The 19180-nt window shown below is 47.9% G+C and overlaps 1 long non-coding RNA gene and 1 pseudogene across 2 annotated transcripts; both read right to left on the bottom strand.

Moving 5' to 3' along the window:
* Positions 1-83: 83 nt before the first annotated feature.
* Positions 84-4163, bottom strand: LOC144340633 (tubulin beta-1 chain-like; annotated as a pseudogene). Its single transcript, XR_013416878.1, has 3 exons — positions 2426-4163; positions 2007-2117; positions 84-701 (listed from the first exon to the last, which is right to left on the bottom strand). The product of XR_013416878.1 is annotated as a tubulin beta-1 chain-like (transcript).
* Positions 4164-5005: 842 nt separating this feature from the next.
* Positions 5006-18618, bottom strand: LOC144340596 (uncharacterized). The gene is made up of 3 exons (XR_013416866.1): positions 18524-18618; positions 13366-13767; positions 5006-5911 (listed from the first exon to the last, which is right to left on the bottom strand). It is a non-coding gene; the product is annotated as an uncharacterized LOC144340596 (long non-coding RNA).
* Between the last annotated feature and the right edge of the window lie 562 nt (positions 18619-19180).

The raw sequence follows: 19180 nt of genomic DNA, 5'->3' as shown, positions 1-19180 counted from the left end.
ATCACACTGGCGACTCACAGGAAGCTGTCCTGGTTCTTTGTGCAGCTGCTGCAAAACATTTCACTTTCCCCGCCCCTCTCCTCTTAGTGTATGGATGCTAGGCAAGGGCATGTCATCTGCTGGGTGAGCTCGGGCACCGTGAGCGCGCGGTACTGCTGGCTGCCCCGGCTGGTGAGGGGCGCAAAGCCGGGCATGAAGAAGTGCAGGCGCGGGAAGGGCACCATGTTCACCGCCAGCTTGCGCAGGTCTGCGTTCAGCTGGCCCGGGAAGTGCAGGCAGGTGGTGACCCCGCTCATGGTGGCCGACACCAGGTGGTTGAGGTCCCCGTAGGTGGGGGTGGTCAGCTTCAGGGTGCGGAAGCAGATGTCGTACAGGGCCTCGTTATCAATGCAGTAGGTTTCATCTGTGTTTTCCACCAGCTGGTGGACAGAGAGGGTGGCGTTGTAGGGCTCCACCACCGTGTCTGACACCTTGGGTGAGGGCATGACGCTGAAGGTGTTCATGATGCGGTCTGGGTACTCTTCCCGGATCTTGCTGATGAGCAGGGTGCCCATCCCGGACCCGGTGCCGCCCCCCAGAGAGTGGGTCAGCTGGAAGCCCTGGAGACAGTCACAGCTCTCTGACTCCTTCCTCACCACGTCCAGGACTGAGTCAACCAGCTCGGCTCCCTCTGGCCCAGTTATTCCCAGCTCCGCTCTGGCCTGCCTAAAACATGTCATTTTGACTACAGAGGAGAAGGTAGGACTGGTCTTAGACTGGCAGATTCTTCTCTTTTGAATACTCTTCTTTTACCTAAAGAAATATTTTTCTGGCCGGGCGCGGTGGCTCACGCCTGTAATCCCTGCACTTTGGGAGGCCGAGGCGGGCGGATCACGAGGTCAGGAGATCGAGACCATCCTGGCTAACACGGTGAAACCCCGTCTCTACTAAAAAATACAAAAAATTAGCCGGGCGCGGTGGCGGGCGCCTGTAGTCCCAGCTACTCCGGAGGCTGAGGCAGGAGGATGGCGCGAACCCGGGAGGCGGAGCTTGCAGTGAGCCGAGATGGTGCCACTGCACTCCAGCCTGGGCGACAGAGTGAAGACTCCGCCTCAAAAAAAAAAAAAAAAAAAAAAAAAAAAAAAAAAAAAGAAATATTTTTCTTTTTCTTTTTTGTATTTTTTTGAGATGGAGTCATGCTCTGTCCTCCAGGCTGGAGTGCAGCATTGCAATCTTGGCTTACTGCAACCTCTGCCTCCCAGGTTCAGGCAATTCTCCTGCCTCAGCCTCCCTAGTAGCTGGGATTACAGGCACCTGTGACCATGCCCAGCTAATTTTTATATTGTTAGTAGAGACAGGGTTTCACCATGTTGGGCAGTCTGGTCCCAAACTCCTGACCTCAGGTGATTTACCCACCTTGGCCTCCCAAAGTGCTGGGATTACAGGCGTGAGCCACCTCACCTGGCCGGAAATATTTTTGTATGTCAGTAACTCTCAAAAACACTCGGGATCATAATAAAGTTAGAAGTTTAGCAAATCTGAGGCCATTGATTGAGGAAGAGGATAGGGTTAGAAAACTTAATTGGTTCTGAAATACATACATTTTTAACAGGCATTCTCTTTATACTCAAGTACAATTAAACAGGCAAAGTGAAGGCAGTGTGACCAGGAGAGAAGGTGGCCTCAGCATCTGTCTAGCTCCGGTCATAACCTGTGCTTTTGGCCCCCGACTCTTTGAAGTCCTTTGAAGTTGCCTATAGCCTATGAAGCCTGGCTTGAAGCTTTTCCTTGCTCTTTCTTCCTTCCAGTCTGAGGCTGCTCTGCAACGGAAGGGCTGCGGCAGCCCTCTGCAGGCTGGCGTTGATCTGTGAGCCATGACCGCCCATGGACTGCATGGAGCTAGGCCAGGATTCAGGGCTATTGTGGACACAGTGTCACCTCAGCACTGAACACTAAGAACTGTGCTTTGCAGGGCTGTTAGGAAGAAGGTGTCATTTGGCCAGTTCCCAGTGATCATGACTACATACCAAACACGAAGTTGTCTGGCCTGAAGATCTGGCCGAAGGGTCCAGACCTGACGGAGTCCATGGTGCCAGGCTCCAGATCCACCAGGATGGCCTGAGGTATGTATTTGCTACCTGTGGGGAATGAGAACTGACTCAGACCTGTGCTTAGGGATGGACTCACAGCAGCATTCAATTCCAGCATCTGAGACAAAAGGAGAACAGGAGATTTTCTGCTTTTAAGAAAAAGGAGGTCCTGAGCGTGCTTAACCGTGGCAAACAGGCAGGACCCTTAGGTAACCATAAAGCGTGTTTTTCCAGCAGTTGGCATTTGAAATGAATATGCAAGAAGCATGCCTTTGTCACGTGCATGTTCCTAGGACATTTCATCTCCCACATCATGGAAAACAAGGATTCCTGGGCACACACATCCTGCTACTCACCAGCAGCCTCATTGTAGTACACGTTGATTCTCTCCAGCTGCAAGTCACTGTCTCCATGGTAACTGCCTGTGGGGTCGATCCCATGCTCATCACTGATGACCTCCCAAAACTGAAATGAAACAAGAACCACACCATGGCTCTGCATCCTGAATGTCACTAAGGATGGCCTTGTCTTCCTCCCATGTCCTTGGAACAGGGGCTTTTGTGGTCAGACAGTAAGTGCTAGACAGAGAGCAAAGAGCTGCACCCCCTATTTCCTGCAGCAGCCGCTGCTGAGGGGCTTGAAAATCTGCAGAGCGTCGGCCATATTATGGCGATAGACTGAAAGGCTGGGAGGGGCCCTGGAGGAGGAGGGGGCACAGCAGATGCCCTTCTAGGGAGAGTGTGGGGAGGGTAGAGAAATCGAGAAGGGGTACAGGGAGGCTCTGTCACCCCAGGCAGGGCTAAATGCCACTGCATCCGGGATGATTGACGGGTTGTGGCAGGACTAAGGAGAGGGCGGACCCACCTGTGGCTGCCTCCAGGGATCAAGCTCTCTTGGCACAGACCCCAGGCACCCCTGCAACAGTGCAGGTTTATGCCACCAATCTACATGCTGGCACTGACCACCAGAGGGACTGGGCGAAGGGCAGCAGGAGCCTGGGAGGGCGCCTGGGTGGCAGTGGAAGGAGCTGGCCATGGTGAGGGCACTGGCTCCACTGAATTTGCAGTAGGGAGGTTGTATGGGCGACATGGCGGTTCTCAAAGAGACCACGTCCACCCGTGCACCAGTCTGGCTGCTGCCTCCCCTGCTGGGCTTGGTAATTATAGCCCCCACCCAGTGCTGTCACCTGCTGCCTTGGGGATGGGCAGCAAGAGCATCATGGTATATGTCATCATGTCTAGACAGTGCCTGAGCAAGGGAGTTTATCTGACACCCTCGCCTGTGGGCGTCAGATGACCCTGTGGTCAAATAAATACAAATCCAAGCTGGGAGCAATGGCCTCCGACTGGACTTGCGACTCTTCAGGAGGGCGAGGTGGGAGAGTTGCTTGAGCCCAGGAGTCCAAATCTAACCTGGGCAACACAGAGAGACCCTGTCTCTTAAAAAAAAGGAAATTCAGACTTAGATAAAAAGAAACTAGGCCTGGCAAGGTGGCTCAGGCCTGTAATCCCAGCACTTTGGGAGGCCGAGGCGGGCAGATCACCTGAGGTCGGGAGTTTGAGACCAGCCTGAACAACATGGTGAAACCCCGTCTCTACTAAAAATACAAAATCAGCTGAGTGTGGTGGCGCGTGCCTATAATCCCAGCTACTCGGGAGGCTGAGGCAGGAGAATCACTTGAACCCAGGAGGTGGAGGTTGCAGTGAGCGGAGATTGCACCATTGCACTCCAGCCTGGGCAACAAGAGCAAAACTCTGTCTCAGAAAAAACAAAAAGAAAAAAGAAACTAATCAAAAGGCTTATTGAAATACAGAGAATGCTCTGGTTTTATTAACCTGTGTGCATCGAAAATTAACTAGATAGAGCTTTTTTTTAGTAGGGTGGGGTAAGCAGGACTTGCAGAAGCTTTGTTATGGAGGAGGGTAAATGGATAGTAGACAGGTGGCAAAATCAGGTCTCTTCAACAGGAAATATTTTTCTCTATATTCAGCTGATTTTGCAGTTGAGCTGTTCAGGAAGACAGTGTGCCTCTGAGTGCTTGCATGAAAGGCAACATTTGGGATTTATGGGTAAAAACCCAATTAAAGTTTGGTCAAGCCAAAGTCGTTGGTAAAAAATTGGCAACTGTGAGCCTGTGGTTATTCTTTCATTGTTTCAGACAGACAAAATCTGTCCTTCAATGCTGTTAGGGATGGAATAACCTTCATTGTAAGGTTGAGGCTGGTTCAGTCAGGTCTCAGGGGTGGGCTGGCCTTCATGTTCTCAATGGCCCGGAAGATCTAGCTGTGTCATCTGCTGACTGTGTTCTAGAATGACAGTTGTTAGAGAGTCTTAGAGATCAGCATTTAAGAGAGGTATACCTAGCATATGTTTAAAATAATAATTATTAATCCTTTTTTCCATTTAGAAAAGAAAGTGTAGGCTGGGCGTGGTGGCTCAAGCCTGTAATCCCAGCACTTTGGGAGGCCGAGACGGGCAGATCACAAGGTCCGGAGATCGAGACCATCCTGGCTAACCTGGTGAAACCCTGTCTCTACTAAAAATACAAAAAACTAGCCGGGCGAGGTGGTGGGCGCCTGTAGTCCCAGCTGCTCCGGAGGCTGAGGCAGGAGAATGTCGTGAACCCGGGAGGCGGAGCTTGCAGTGAGCTGAGATCCGGCCACTGCACTCCAGCCTGGGCGACAGAGCGAGACTCCATCTCAAAAAAAAAAGAAAAGAAAAGAAAAGAAAAGAAAGTACAGCTGGCTGCTAGTGCTCATTTAATTTTACATAAACACATGCTTTGAGGCCAAAGCAAATCTGACTGATTTTCAATGTGGAAGGAAAATATAAAAACTGTTTTTGAAGTTCTATTTCTAAACAGACCTAATATCAGAATCATTGGAATCATCTGAGCCATCTATTTTAGAAAAATTGGATTCATCACATGAGTCTTCGGCCAACAGCCGTTTAATGATGTTAACATCACGCATAGGAATGCTACGTTTTCTAGGCTCTGACATTTTTAGCGATCAAGGATTACTATATTTTGTAAATGGAAATACCACTACTAAAAACAGAATGCTATAAATAGAATAATGTCTTTTGTTTCCAACATCAATATGCCAGAGAAATGCAAAAGTAATAATAAAACCAAGGTCTTTCTTGGCAAAGTTATCTTAGGGTAAATGCTGCAGCCGGAAGTGCTGCTGGCGAGTGTTCTCAGGGTAAATGGGAAAAGGGTTAAAAGTTAAATTAGAGAGTAACCAAGATTTGAGGTTTGAAGGAAGCTAGCCTAAAAGGCCTTGAGACGTTGGGCCTGGAGTGTCCTTAAACGGAAGTATAAGGACAATAGTGGCCATTCAATGCATTTCCTGGTTTGCAGTCTGAATATTTTTGGTGATGGCATAGACATCAGAGAGGTGTGTGGAAACATATGCACATCGGTCACTTCTGATTGCACAATCCCAAGTGCCCTGTGGGAAGCTAGGATCATGTCCCATGCCAGTCAATTGTTGTGGGCCACTCACTGGATTTCTTTAATCCTCTGGTGATGATGTTAGTGTCTTTGGTAAGATTTCCACAGTTCTGGTTGTTTCCTGAAACAGAGCATGGAGAATGTGGGAGCCTGGGTGAACTTACTGAGTGGCCCACTACCAGCAGCTCCAGACACAAAGTTTGTCCATCCATGACCTACAGCAGCATGAAGCCTTTCCAGGGTCCTTCCAATCTTATAGCCTCTTGTTCTATGGCTTCTTGGGATCCTGATAAGGAAGGAGGGCCACAGTCTCTTTCTGGGGCTGGGATTCGGTGCCTTGGCTTGTAGATGTAAAGTTTTTGTAGCTCTTTGGATTGTCTAGTGCCTCAAAAACTTAAATCAGTGATAATCCAGTAGTAGTTAAGACAAGAAGAGAAGGCAGGCTAATTAAAGATTTGAAAAGCACCAAGAGGATTAGCTAAATAACAGGATCTATTCCAACCAGCAGGCATGCTTTTTCCTTTCCTGTCCAGCCCCCTTCCCGTAGGAGACAATTTGTAGATCAAAGAGGTCATGTTCACTCAAAGCTTGCACTCCTGTTCAAGAGCACGTTCCAAATATTATGGCGCTTGGATATCCTTCTCAGATTGCCCTGAACCCACTTGCAATGCCTAATGGACCTTTCTCCCTGGGTTAGTCCTCCTGAGGGTAGGCCATGCCTGTAGTGTGCACCCCTAGAATCAAGAGGCGCTCCAGGGGTAGCTGCCTGTGAAAATGATGGAGTTTGGACTTGTAGTCTAGGATATCCACAAACATGCACCCAAACCACAGTAAAAACTGTGAACAACAAAGCTTATGTGAGCTTCACTGGTCAGTAACATTCCGTGTGTATTGACATATGTTGACATTGTGAAAGTAATGTGTGCTGACTCCACAAGAAAAAAAACAAAAAAAAAACATTTGACTCCCCCCGACTCCACTGCAGGCACTTTTCCCTTGGCTGGTTTTGATTTGTATCCATGTAAAAAAAAAATCATTACTGTAAGTATAATAGATTTCAGTTAAGTTCTGTGACTCCTTCTAGTAAATTATCAAACCTAAGCGTGATGTTGGAGACCCTTGTATTTGCAATTGGTTTCAGAAGCAACAGTGGTCTTAATGACGGTTCCCTCTGACATTACAGGTCGCCAAAACACTTCACAGTAGGTGTCAGAGGTGGGATTCACTAGCCCCACCCTGACTTGCTGAAACATGTGGTTTGAGAGGAAGAAGGAGGAAAGGGCTGGGGGTGATTAAAGGGTTGGTGGTGATGAACCTTTGATTACTGGATGGCCACAGGGTTGCCGATGGTATGGAATTAATGCTGTGCTGCAGTTAGTTGCTGGAGGCAGAAGTTACCAAAGGAATTTAGAAATAATGGCTCCATTTCTGAGGAGATGGTACGGGATAAATAAGGAAATGAAAAGTAACAAGGAACAAGCTAGTACCAGTCTCTTGGTTATTGTTATCTGTAATAACTAAAATAAAAGTGAGAGTATTGGGATGGATCCTGAGGCTGACCTAAGCTTGGATTCAGGTGGGTCCAAGCTATAGCCACTAATGTCAGTGTTACCACCAGGGGGAACAGTTAAGCAGAACAAACCAATAACTAAGATGTGAAGGAGAATGGGGGAAGGACAGAGAAGAAAGTCAAGGGACTCATCCCAGCAGGGCAGAAATCCTTCAGTGGTTATTAATGGGATGAATACAGCAGACACTGATGGAGTGAAGACAAAAGTCTTAGTGCAGCACTCTCAGAAACTGTAGGGACTGATGGGAGCCCCTGCTTATCCCCCAGCAGTGAAGGGCTTTTATTTATTTATTTATTTATTTATTTTTGTTGAGACAGAGTCTTGCTGTGTCGCCCAGGCTGGAGTGCAGTGGCATGATCTTGGCTCACTGCAACCTCCGCCTCCCAGATTCAAGCGATTCTCCTGCCCCAGCCTCCCAAGTAGCTGGAATTACAGGCACATGCCACCAGGCTCGGCTAAGTTTTGTATTTTTAGTAGAGACGGGGTTTCACCATGTTGACCATGCTGGTCTTGAACTCCTGACCTCAGGTGATCTGCCTGTCTCAGTCTCCCAAAGTGCAGGGATTACAGGTGTGTGCCACCATGCCCGGCCATGAAGGGCTTTAAATAAATCTGCTTTATTCACTTTAAACAAACTCTGCTTCATAGTTTGGAGGAATTTTAAAAGCCAGCAAGCAAGGATGACAATGAGAAACCTGATTCTGAATCACCGAGACAGTGGTCCTGCAATCTAATCAGGATGAAGACTGACAAAAGGGCCTGAGTCCCTTGGCCCCATCTTCAGCTGGGGAACTGAGGGTGTATGCATGCATGTGGGTAAATGGTCAGCAGGTGGAGAAGAGACATTTCTAGGACTCCTTGACACAGGAGGCCCATGCACTGTAATTCCAAAACCCGCTGGAGTTCTAAGGGGCTATAGTTAGATTGAGAGGATATGGGAATGAAATATTGAAGAAATTAAGTGAAAGTTTGGATGAAATTTGCAATGTCTGAACGGACTTTATGTGAAGTGGTGGTATCTCCTTTACCTGAGTTCATTAAGCAGATGGATATTGAGTCTGACTGGGGAATGCTTCCCTCACCTAGTATTATAAAACATTAAGCATGTAAATCTGCCCTTCAGCCAATATTGGTTGAACGATGCCAAAAACAGGAATGAAGAAAATTACCTGAGCCCATGCAGGCTGTTAATGTTACTAGAGTGATGATGGAGACAGATTATCTGTGCAATGTGCCTGTGTGGAGGGCAGGCTGGAACTTATGGCGGTAGTCTCTGAGAGCCATCCAGTGATGACCACTGGGATTTCTGGACTAGGAAAATTCCGTTCAAAAGGCAATTAGTTACTAGCCTTCTACTGGACATTAATTGAAACTGCCTTATGACTGAAGGACATAAACTGATCTTAAAACCTGAAATATTCGGAATGTCTTGGACGGTGTCAGAGAAACACTCTAATGGAGAAAACAGTGCTCAGAAAAGCTCCATAATAAAATGGAACTGGTTTATAGAGGATCATGGTACCAGGGGAATGCGAGGAGGAGACACTTGCGAGCAGGGAGCCTCTTCTCCACTAGCATTGGCTTTGGAACCACCCGAGGAGCTGCTGGGCCCTACAACCAGTTGAGTGTTACCCAAAAACAACTTTTCTTGATCAGCAAAGAGCTACTTGGTTTATGGATGGCAGTTCCAACGTGAGCAGACAGCATCCTGTTTGGAAGGCGCCATTCTGATTGAACAAGGTACAAACAAATCAGGTCAGCGGGCTGAGATGCATGCTGTTTGCCCCTATGTTGGAGTTTTTGCCCACTCATGGGCAGTAGCCAGTGGCCTGACCATAGACTAAGCCAGATGGCAATGGAAAGCTGGCCTCTTAAAGGGATGCCCATATGGGGCACAGCCCTGTGGAAATCACTATGAGAATTTGAGGGCTACATTGAAGTAGGACATGTCAGCGCCCATCAGAATGCCCTTCCAGGATGAGAAAGTGGTTGGAATTGGCAAGTGGGCATCCTGTGCACTTGCTTGGGCGGCCACCTGGGTTCATGGAATGAGTGGATGGGGGTAGTGGGGATGCTGTGGTGTAGACATGGCTGAATCCAGACACGTTCCTCTTGTGCTCTCTGAGGCACACAATAACAGCTGCTCAGTCAGCCAGCAAGAGAAGTAGAGACTGCAGATGGCAATGGGGCAGATTCTCCAGGGTAAGGCCCTGCCCAGAGCTGCCAGGTTGGTCTGATGCTGATGGCCCCTGGGGTCTACAAACGGCTCCTGACAGGAATAGGCACCTGCTCTGGACTGGGTGTTGGCCAGTGGTAGATGCAGATGTTCAAAATACTATGCAAGGACTGGAATTGAAAATATTGCCCCAATTTAGACCACTGAATCACACTGAAACTGCATTTGCAAAATTATGACAGTAAGAGAAATCTGACATAGCTGACTCTGTCTGGCTTCTAACCTCTAAGCTGTCCTCGTTCGTTCCTGGGCATAGGCTGAGCTAACCTAGAGAGGAATTTAGTTCATAGGTTAACCTTAAGGCAAGCTTGGTAATAGCCCTTTCCAAAACTACACCCTCCTTGTCCTAGGATCAAATTACTTTTTTAACACTAATGAAAGGCCACAGATTAAGATTGGGAAGGGGTCCGAACTCTGCTAAGATACAGGCATAGTGAAACAATAACTAGAAATTGTTCTACAGGGCATAAGAGTCATAACCTCTCCAGTTGCTCCTGTGGTTAACATCACTATTGTCAAACCCAAGACTGGTGTTCAAAACTCTGCATCCTGATGAACCAGGTGGCACCATCCAGAATGGGAAACTGGCTCAACTAGTTTTATGATCCCACACAGGAACTCAAGAACAGCAGGAAGGCAGCTTCAGCCCCCTGTGATTTTATCCTCAACCCAACCAATCAGCATTCCCCATTCCCTAGCCCCCTCTCTGCCAAATTATCCTTTGAAAACCCTAGTCTCTGAATTTCTAAGGAGAGTGATTTTAGTAGTCAACTCTTTCCTTTTGGCCAACCCTGTGATTGTTAAACTCTTCTTTCTTTCTTTCTTTCTTTCTTTCTTTCTTTCTTTCTTTCTTTCTTTCTTTCTTTCTTTCTTTCTTTTTTTCTTTCTTTCTTTTTTCTTTCTTTCTTTCTTTCTTTCTTCCTTCCTTTCTTTTTCTTCCTTCCTTCCTTCCTTCCTTCCTTCCTTCCTTCCTTCCTTCCTTCCTTCCTTCCTTCCCTCCTTCCCTCCCTCCCTCCCTCCCTCCCTTCCTTCCTTCCTTCCTTCCTTCCTTCCTTCCTTCCTTCCTTCCTTCCTTCCTTCCTTCCTTCCTTCCTTCCTTCTCTCTCTCTCTCTTTCTCTCTTTCTTTCTTTCTTTCTTTCTTTTTCTTTCTTCTTTCGATGGAGTCTTGCTCTTGTTGAGCCAGCTGGAGTGCAGTGGCACGATCTTGGCTCACTGCAACCTCTGCTTCCCGGGTTCAAGCGATTCTCCTGCCTCAGCCTCCTGAGTAACTGGGATTACAGGCATCTGCCACCACGCCCGGCTAACTTTTTTCTATTTTTAGTAGAGGCGGAGTTTCACCATGTTGGCCAGGCTGGTCTCGAACTCCTGACCTCAGGTGACCCACCTGCCTCGGCCTCCCTAAGTGTTGGGATTACAGGCGTGAGCCACTGCACCCGGCCGTTAAACTTTTTCTATTGCAAAAAAATCTGCTATTCTCAGTGCATTGGCTTTTCTGGTCAGAAAGCAGGATGAACCGATCAGGCAATTACGTTTCTTTGGAATACATTTTCACCCTCAGAATAAAAGTTTGATAGAGAAGTGGAACAGGCAGATGAAACATGTGTTGTCTGAAACAGGGTGATAAAGGCAGGAAGGGCTGGCTTACACGCCTTCATGTGCACACTCCACAAGAGGGACCCAAGGGAGTGCACGCTGGACGCAGTCCTCAACTTTCCTGTGGGATCTGGGGAGGCAGGGATGGGGGGATGCTACTGTGACCACACAGTTCTTCCCTATGTCACTTCACCTTCCGTTTTTCCTACCTGATACAGCAGCTCCAGGATCATGGCAGCAGTGGTAGGTGCCAGAAGGAGGGATGGTCCCTAAGCAAGAAGCTAGAACCAGGCCTTTAAAGCTTGTGTCAGAAATCCTGGGGGCCTGATGGTGTGGGCTGGGCCTTCACCCTGTCTGGTAAAATTGGGGTTAGCGGTGAATGCAGCTGTGTCACCTGGTTGTTGGGAGAGCTCACTAGTTCTGTGCCTGTGTGCCCCTATCCTATATGAGTGGGAGCGGACTGAGGAGGAAGTCCCTGCTTCACCATGCTTGCTTCTGGTGGTCTATCCCGGCATAGTGGCCCAACCTAACGTCCTTTCCAAAGACGGAAACGCTGGTAAAAATACAGTGATAAATAGAGAGAAGGGGAAAGGCAGCTAAGAGCAGAGGGATGAATAAATGGTTTACACCATGAGGGAGATCCGATATTTACATTGGCGCTTCAAGAAAGACTCCGAGCGAGAGACGATATTGTCTCTTTTATTTTGTCTGTTTGTTTTGGTTTTTTTAGACAGAGTTTCACTCTTGTTGCCCAGGCTGGAGTGCAATGGTGTGATCTCGGGTCACTGTAACCTCTGCCTCCTGGATTCAAGCAATTCTCCTGCCTCAGCCTCTCAGGTAGCTGGGATTACAGGCATGCACCACCATGCCTGGCTAAGTTTTGTATTATTAGTAGAGACGGGGTTTTACCATGTTGACCAGACTGGTCTCGAACTCCTGACCTTGGGTGATCCACCCCCCTTGGCCTCCCAAAGCGCTGGAATTATAGGTGTGAGTCACTGCTACTGGCCAATACTGTCTCTTACCACAGTTATATACCTGATGCCTGAAAAGGTGGAGCTATGGATTGCTGAGACTGCCTGTGCCTTTGGAACCTGACCGTGTGAATGAAAGTCTGCAAACCTGAGTGTTAGCACTCGGGAAACATTTTGGTCATATGATATAATGATTGATGGTCATAGGACTGATGATTGATGGACATTTTGGTCATACGATATGATGAAACTAGAGTAATTGATAATGACTAAGTAGGACTCTGGTAACATGATGATGTCTTTTGGCTTTTATTTTTCAGGTTACCATACTGTGATGTGATGTAACACTGGCCTTATTACCAATAAGAGTCAACTACCTTATATAAACAAGTCTTAGAATAATGCTGATAGTGACGATCAAATATATTGAGAGACTGAGTTAAAACCTCTTCAGGTTGTAATAAAATGACTGGCCTGAGGAAGCACTGAGTTTAACTGACCATTACCTAATTTCTATGCTAAGTAACTCAGTATAAAGTTATCAGAAGGTACAAATAACAGCAGATCAAGGGAGGAAAATAGTAATCAAATTATTAACAGTATAAAAATATGAAAACGTATGTAATGGCTTTATAGGACAGACGAGTTGCCCACTATTGCTCTATCTGTCTAATAAACACTACACTAACTATAGATGCCGAAACAAAGATGATTGTTTTGCTGTATAAGAAAGTCTTGGCCAAATGCCAGAGGGTAGCTTATGTAGTGAAAAGTTGATTTTGCCCAAAGAGAGGTCCAGCCTTTGCCCTTGGCTCCTGGGAGGTGATCTCTAAGCCCCTGGAATGTCCTGACTAACTGGAGTGTCTTTGCTTTGCGGGGTTTAGCCACAAGACAGTCTAACAGTGTGATTCATGACACACGCTTTGTGCCACATGGGATCAGTTCCAATCTCCCAGGGACTGGAGATGAAAGGTACGAGCCCTGCCTCCAAGAGGAGCTGGGCAGTAAAGGCCAGTCATGTGGGCAGTGTGTGGTCAAGTCCGGATAAAAACTCTGGACCCCAAAGGCTCAGGTGGGCTTTCCTGGTTGGTGATGCTCTGGGCACGTTGTCACACATCAATGCCAGTGAGGGCAGAGTTAACAGTGTGCAGGATTCCACCGGGAAAGGACAACCCGAACCTTTGCATTTGGGCCCCTGTTGGTCTCCACCTCATGTGTCTCCTCCATTGGTTGATTTCAAGCTGTATTCTATTCTCCATAATAAACCATAGCTGTGAGTACAGCAGCATTCAGTGAGTTCTGGGAGTCCTTCAAGCAAACTGTTGAAGCTGAGGTTGGTTTGGCGAACCCTCCAAACTTGTACTTGATGTCAGAAATCAGGGCAATCTTCTATGTGGACACTGTGTGTCCTCTAAAGCTTCATAAAGTGCCCTAACTTGCTTGGAAAATTAAGGGAATGCTTACGTATTGAGTGATGAAAATCGCAGCCTTCCACTCTGCTCTTACGGTGCTGGCAGCCAGGAATAAGGAGCAGGACACCGGTGTGTTCTACTCTGGGGAATGTGATCAGCTCAAGAAAGAGCGAATGATAATGACTAGATCAGTTAGTGTTTGCTGTGTAACAAACCACTCCAAAATTTGGTGTTAAGATGAAGCCTTTGTGAATCACAGCTTTGCAGTTTGGCTGAGCAGTTTCTCTGCTCTGGGCCAGTTCATTTGGGCCTTTGTGTTCTAGGATAGCCTCACTGTCTTGTCCAGTGGCTGGCTTGATGTTAGCTGGAACAACAGTCATGTGTCTTCCATCATCTATCAGGATAATCTAGGCTTTTGTGGTGGCAGAAAGGTCCCCAGCTGCTAATGTTCCATCTGCCAAAGCAAATCATGTGGTCAAACATAGGCTGAAGAGACGAGAAACAGGCTCCAGTTCTTGACTGACAGAGTGGCAGAGTCACCTTTCAAAGGTGTAGGCATCAGTCAGCATTCTCCAGAAACAGAACTAACAGAGCCTGACATCATAAGGCAGACCAGTTTGGCCAACATGGTGAAACCCTGTCTCTACTAAAAATCCAAAAATAAGTCGGTTGTGGTAGCATGCACCTGTAGTCCCAGCTACTCGGGAGACTGAGGCAGGAGAATTGCTTGAACCTGGGAGGAGGAGGTTGCAGTGAGCCAAGACCATGCCATTGCACTGCAGCCTGGGCAACAGAGAGACTCCATCTCAAAAAAAAAAAAAAAGAAAAGAAAAGAAAAGATAGGAACCCAAACAAGCAAACAGTAAAAACTGAAACATAGAGGAAATTATGTAGGAGGAAGAAAACATCTTTGAAAACCTCGTGAATTTCCTCAGATAAGAGATGATAGAGAATTAATGAAATAAGACTAGGAAGATGTAAAAAAATAAAATTTGGAGAATAAGGAAACGTTCTTGAGAACTATATAAAAACACAAGTGAACACATGGAGACCTTGGAAAATAGGTCAAGTGAGCCTCCTAGAAAGTGCAGTAAGAAGAGTAGGAGATGGAAAGCAGGAAAGAACTGATAAGAAAATGAGGACTGGCCAGGTGCAGTGGCTCACACCTGTAATCCCAGCACTTTGGGAGGTCAAGGCGGGTGGATCACATGAGGTCAGGAGTTCGAGACCAGCCTGACCAATATGGTGAAACCCCATCTCTACTAAAAATACAAAAAACTTAGCCAGGCATGGTGGCACACGCCTGTAATCCCCACTACTTGGGAGGCTGAGGCACGAGAATGCATGAACATGGGAGGCGGAGGTTACAGTGATCCAAGATGGTGGCACTGCAATCCAGCCTGGGAGACAGAGCAAGACTCCGTCAAAGGAACGAAAGAAAGCAAGAGAGAGAGAGAGAGAAAGAAAGAAAGAAAGAAAAGAAGGAAAGAAAATGAGGACTGGGCTGGAGGTCCAACATCGGATAGATAGGAATTCCATAGGAATAATTTTTCTCTCTCTTTTTTTTTTTGAGATGGAGTCTTGCTCTGTTGCCCAGGCTGGAGTGCAGTGGCGGGATCTCAGCTCACTGCAAGCTCCGCCTCCCGGGTTCACGCCATTCTCCTGCCTCAGCTTCCCGAGTAGCTGGGACTACAGGCGCCCGCCACCTCGCCCGGCTAGATTTTTGTATTTTTTAGTAGAGACGGGGTTTCACCGTGTTAGCCAGGATGGTCTTGATCTCCTGACCTCGTGATCCGCCCGTCTCGGCCTCCCAAAGTGCTGGGATTACAGGCTTGAGCCACCGCGCCCAGCCCTCTCTCTCTCTTTTTTTTTTTTTTGTTGAGACAGAGTCTCCCTGTGTCGCCCAGACTGGAGTGCAGTGGCCGGATCTCAGCTCACTGCAAGCTCCGCCTCCCGGGTTCACGCCATTCTCCTGCCTCAGCCTCCCGAGTAGCTGGGACTACAGGCGTCCGCCACCTCGCCCGGCTAGTTTTTGTATTTTTTTGTAGAGACGGGGTTTCACCGTGTTAGCCAGGATGGTCTCGATCTCCTGACCTTGTGATCCGCCCGTCTCGGCCTCCCAAAGTGCTGGGATTACAGGCTTGAGCCACCGCGCCCAGCCCTCTCTCTCTTTTTTAAACAGAGTTTTGGCTCTTGTCGCCCAGGCTGGAGCTTAATGGTGCAATCTCGGCTCACTGCAACCTCTGCCTCCTGGGTTCAAGCAATTCTCCTGAGCCTCAGCCTCCCGAGTAGCTGGGATGACAGGCTCCCACCATCATGCCTGGCTAATTTTTTTTTTTTTTTTGTATTTTTAGTAGAGACGGGGTTTAATCGTGTTGGCTAGGTTGGTTTCCAAATCCTGACCTCAGGTGATTCGCCTGCCTTGGCCTTCCAAAGTGCTGGAATTACAGGCATGAGCCACCACAACCGGCCGAGAATAATTTTTAAAAATGAGAAACATGATCATGTATCAAGAAAAATGACCAAAGAACATGAGTTTCTAGATACAATTCTATATGATGAAGTCCATCACCTTCTTATAATCTGCACATATGATGTAGTAACTTTGAAATGAATTGTCTCAGGGTGGTTCCTGGGGAAACAGACTCAGAAGGAGATTTGCATGTGAAGCATGTCAGAGAATGACAAACGGAGGACTGGGGACGCCAGGAGTCAGGTGGTGCATTCCCAGGAAATGTCTTGGTCTGTCCTAAGTGTCTCTGGAGCTCAAACGACCGTCAGAGATGCCCCAAACTGAGGCAAGGGAACTAAACCTTTGCACTATCCCCCACTGCCCAGCACTTGCACTAAGCCGTCCCTGAGGAGGGGCTGCGACTGTGGGTGGGCTGCTCTCTTTAGCTGAAGACGACTGTAAGAGAGGGGCTCTGAGGGCCAGCAGTGGCCCCGACTCCCAGCAGCTGGGAGAATATGAAGCGGGAGTCTGTGGTCCACGTAACATCTGCTTTGTTAAACCGGAAGCTTCTAGTTTTGACTTCTTTGAAGTCTTTAATGCTCACTTGGTCAACAACCTCTAGTTATACTGCTGACCCACCACGGTCGGCTCGCAGACAGCATGTACCTGGGGCTCCTTGTGCCATGCAGCAAAAGCCGGATCGGGGAGCTCGGCGCCGAGGCCGTCAGTGGCCACAGCCACCCAGCACTGTCTGTGGGGGGAGTGTGGCGTCTCTCCAGCTCAGGGGTAGGAGGGTGACGTTAAAAGGCCTATTGTTGCTGCACAAGTCGGTAACGTGGATTTCATCCGCGATTATGCAGGCATTTTGCTATTGCTAGATCTGACTCCCACAGCCATCTCTCATTTGAGTCTCAACTCCAGCAGGGAAAAAGGGGTCCTTGTTATGAGGTCTCTCAACCCTTACTGTGTGGCTGTGCTTGTTCAAAGAACATCCAGACTATTACATTTAACTTTTTTTTTTTGAGATGGAGTCTCATTCTGTGGCCCAGGCTAGAGCCAGTGCCAAGGCTCACTGCAAGTTCTGCCGCCCGAGTTCATGCCATTCTCCTGCCTCAGCCTCCCGAGTAGCTGGGACTACAGGCACCCGCCACCATGCCTGGCTAATTTTTTTTTTTTTTTTTTTTTGTATTTTTAGCAGACACGGGGTTTCACCTTGTTAGCCAGGATGGTCTCGATCTCCTGACCTCGTGATCTGCCTGCCTCGGCCTCCCAAAGTGCTGGGATTACAGGTGTGAGCCACCGTGCCCAGCCTACGTTAAAAAAATTTTAAGCTTACCAAAGTGACGAATTAGAAGTATTTGTATCTTAAATGACTTTTCAATTTACAAAAGATTGGTCATCTAGCACCATATAAGGAACTTCCTTATTACGCTTTAAATGTAATTCCAGTTACACAAATTCAATTAACTTCTCGTTCATTGCCAAAGCTGTTTCTATATCATATCTATATCCTATTTATTCAGTGGTGCCTGTGAAGTGCAGCAAGCTTGTGAGATGGTAGAAGAGAAGGGAAAAACATCTACGTTGAACGTCTTCTGGGTTCTACAACCAGCTATGGTGCTACACACACACACACACACACACACACACACACACAAAGAGGTAGATATTATCTCCTGCTTACATGTGAGGAAGCTGGTTCACAGGGGTTAATAAAATGGCCTGGCATCACACAATGCCAGCAAAAAATCAGCAATCGCATCCCCTGCTGCCTGACAGCACATTTTCTGAAGTTTCACATCCAAGCTGTTTCCTAGGTAACCACCGTGCAGCCTCCAGGACCGTCTGCATAAATAGGGAGGAAGGGGGAATCCAGCCAGCGCCTCTCATTTCCTGCATCAACAATAGTGCAGGCCTTTGTCAGGGCGTTAATGTGGCGAAAACAGAAAGCCCCAAAGCTTGTCCGTGGGATTCTAGTTCAAATGAGATATTTCCACTCACTGAAGGGCCCAATTCATTGAGGATCTTGCCTGTCAGAGCACTGAGCCTGTTTCTATTTTTATTCACTCCCCTGCCTTTTCCTTTTCTCCCAGGTTTTTTGTTCTCACAGCAAGGAGTGAGTACTCCTCCTTGTTCACATGAGCCTGTGCCCCTAGAGAAATGCCAGGATCTGAGCAACCCACCCACTCCCCCGATAGGCAAAGGGCTCTGCAGAGTCCTCGCCGGTCCCCGGCCCTGGGACTGACCAGGACAAGGCCCAGGGCCAGCATGACTCTGGGTCACATGGTCTATTCATCTTGGTGTGGCTTCTTTGCTTATTGTGCTCCGTCCTGTGATGGTCTCTGCAGACGGCCACAGAGACTTAAAGAACTTGCTCTCCTTTCCTTGTCGCAACAGACAGGTCTAGGTTGAAGGACTAAGTAAGCGAGGGAAATGAGGGTCATGGCAGCCCACACTCTTACCACCTTTAACAATTTGATCTCCATCCAACTGAAGCATTTCCTCTATACTTTTCTGAGAAGCTGAAAGGCACTTTGCTTTTATGAGTAGCTCTCTTCCGAAATAAATATTAATGACATTCGAGCTCATGGGTGTTGCTGAAAGCCATTTCTTTCGGCAATATTATGTGCAAATAACAGGTTGGAAATGTCGGTGGCCAGTCATATTATGTATGGTTGCATTAGTCCGTTCTGGGATTGCTGTAAATAACTACCTGAGACTGGGTAATTTACGAAGAAAAGAGGTTTAATTGACTCACAGTTCCGAAGGCTGTACAGGAAGCATGGCTGGGGAGGCCTCAGGAAACTTATAATCATGGCAGAAAGCAAAGGGGAAACAGGCATGTCTCACGTGGTGGGAGAAGGAGGAAGAGCGCGAAGGGGGAGGTGGTACACACTTTCAGACAACCAGATCTCATGAGAACTCACTCGCTAACACAAGAACAGCAAGGGGGAAATCCACCTCCATGATCCAGTCACCTCCCACCAGGCCCCTCCTCCAACACTGAGGATTACAATTCAACAGGAGATTTGGGCGGGGACACAAATCCAAGCCATCTCAATGATTAACATCTTCACTTGCCATTTCAAATATCCACGGTCAGCTGCAGCGTGGCATAGGTCGCCTTCAAGAGGCAGCAGACTAGCTGTGGTGCTGACCCACAGGGATAGGGAAGGGAAGACACAGGTATTCACTGGGAAGGAATTGGATCCAGCGGTTTGAGCTGGTGGGTGAAGGCAGCAGGCTCCATCTCTGGACATGATGGTGCACCAAGTCACACTATTAGTTCTGGATGGGGCAGGCACGCGGCAGGGACAGGGCTCAGTGCCCAAGCAGCAGGGTGGGGCTGACACAATCCCAGGGTGCCAGAGCTAGTGGCTGGAGATGAGGTGGCCCTACTGAATACCAGTGATAC

The sequence above is a fragment of the Macaca mulatta genome, chromosome 4 (genome assembly GCF_049350105.2).
Source record: "Macaca mulatta isolate MMU2019108-1 chromosome 4, T2T-MMU8v2.0, whole genome shotgun sequence".
Lineage (NCBI taxonomy): Eukaryota > Metazoa > Chordata > Mammalia > Primates > Cercopithecidae > Macaca > Macaca mulatta.
The sequence above is the reverse complement of the archived record's forward strand: the minus strand, read 5'-3'. Positions and strand labels throughout refer to the sequence as shown.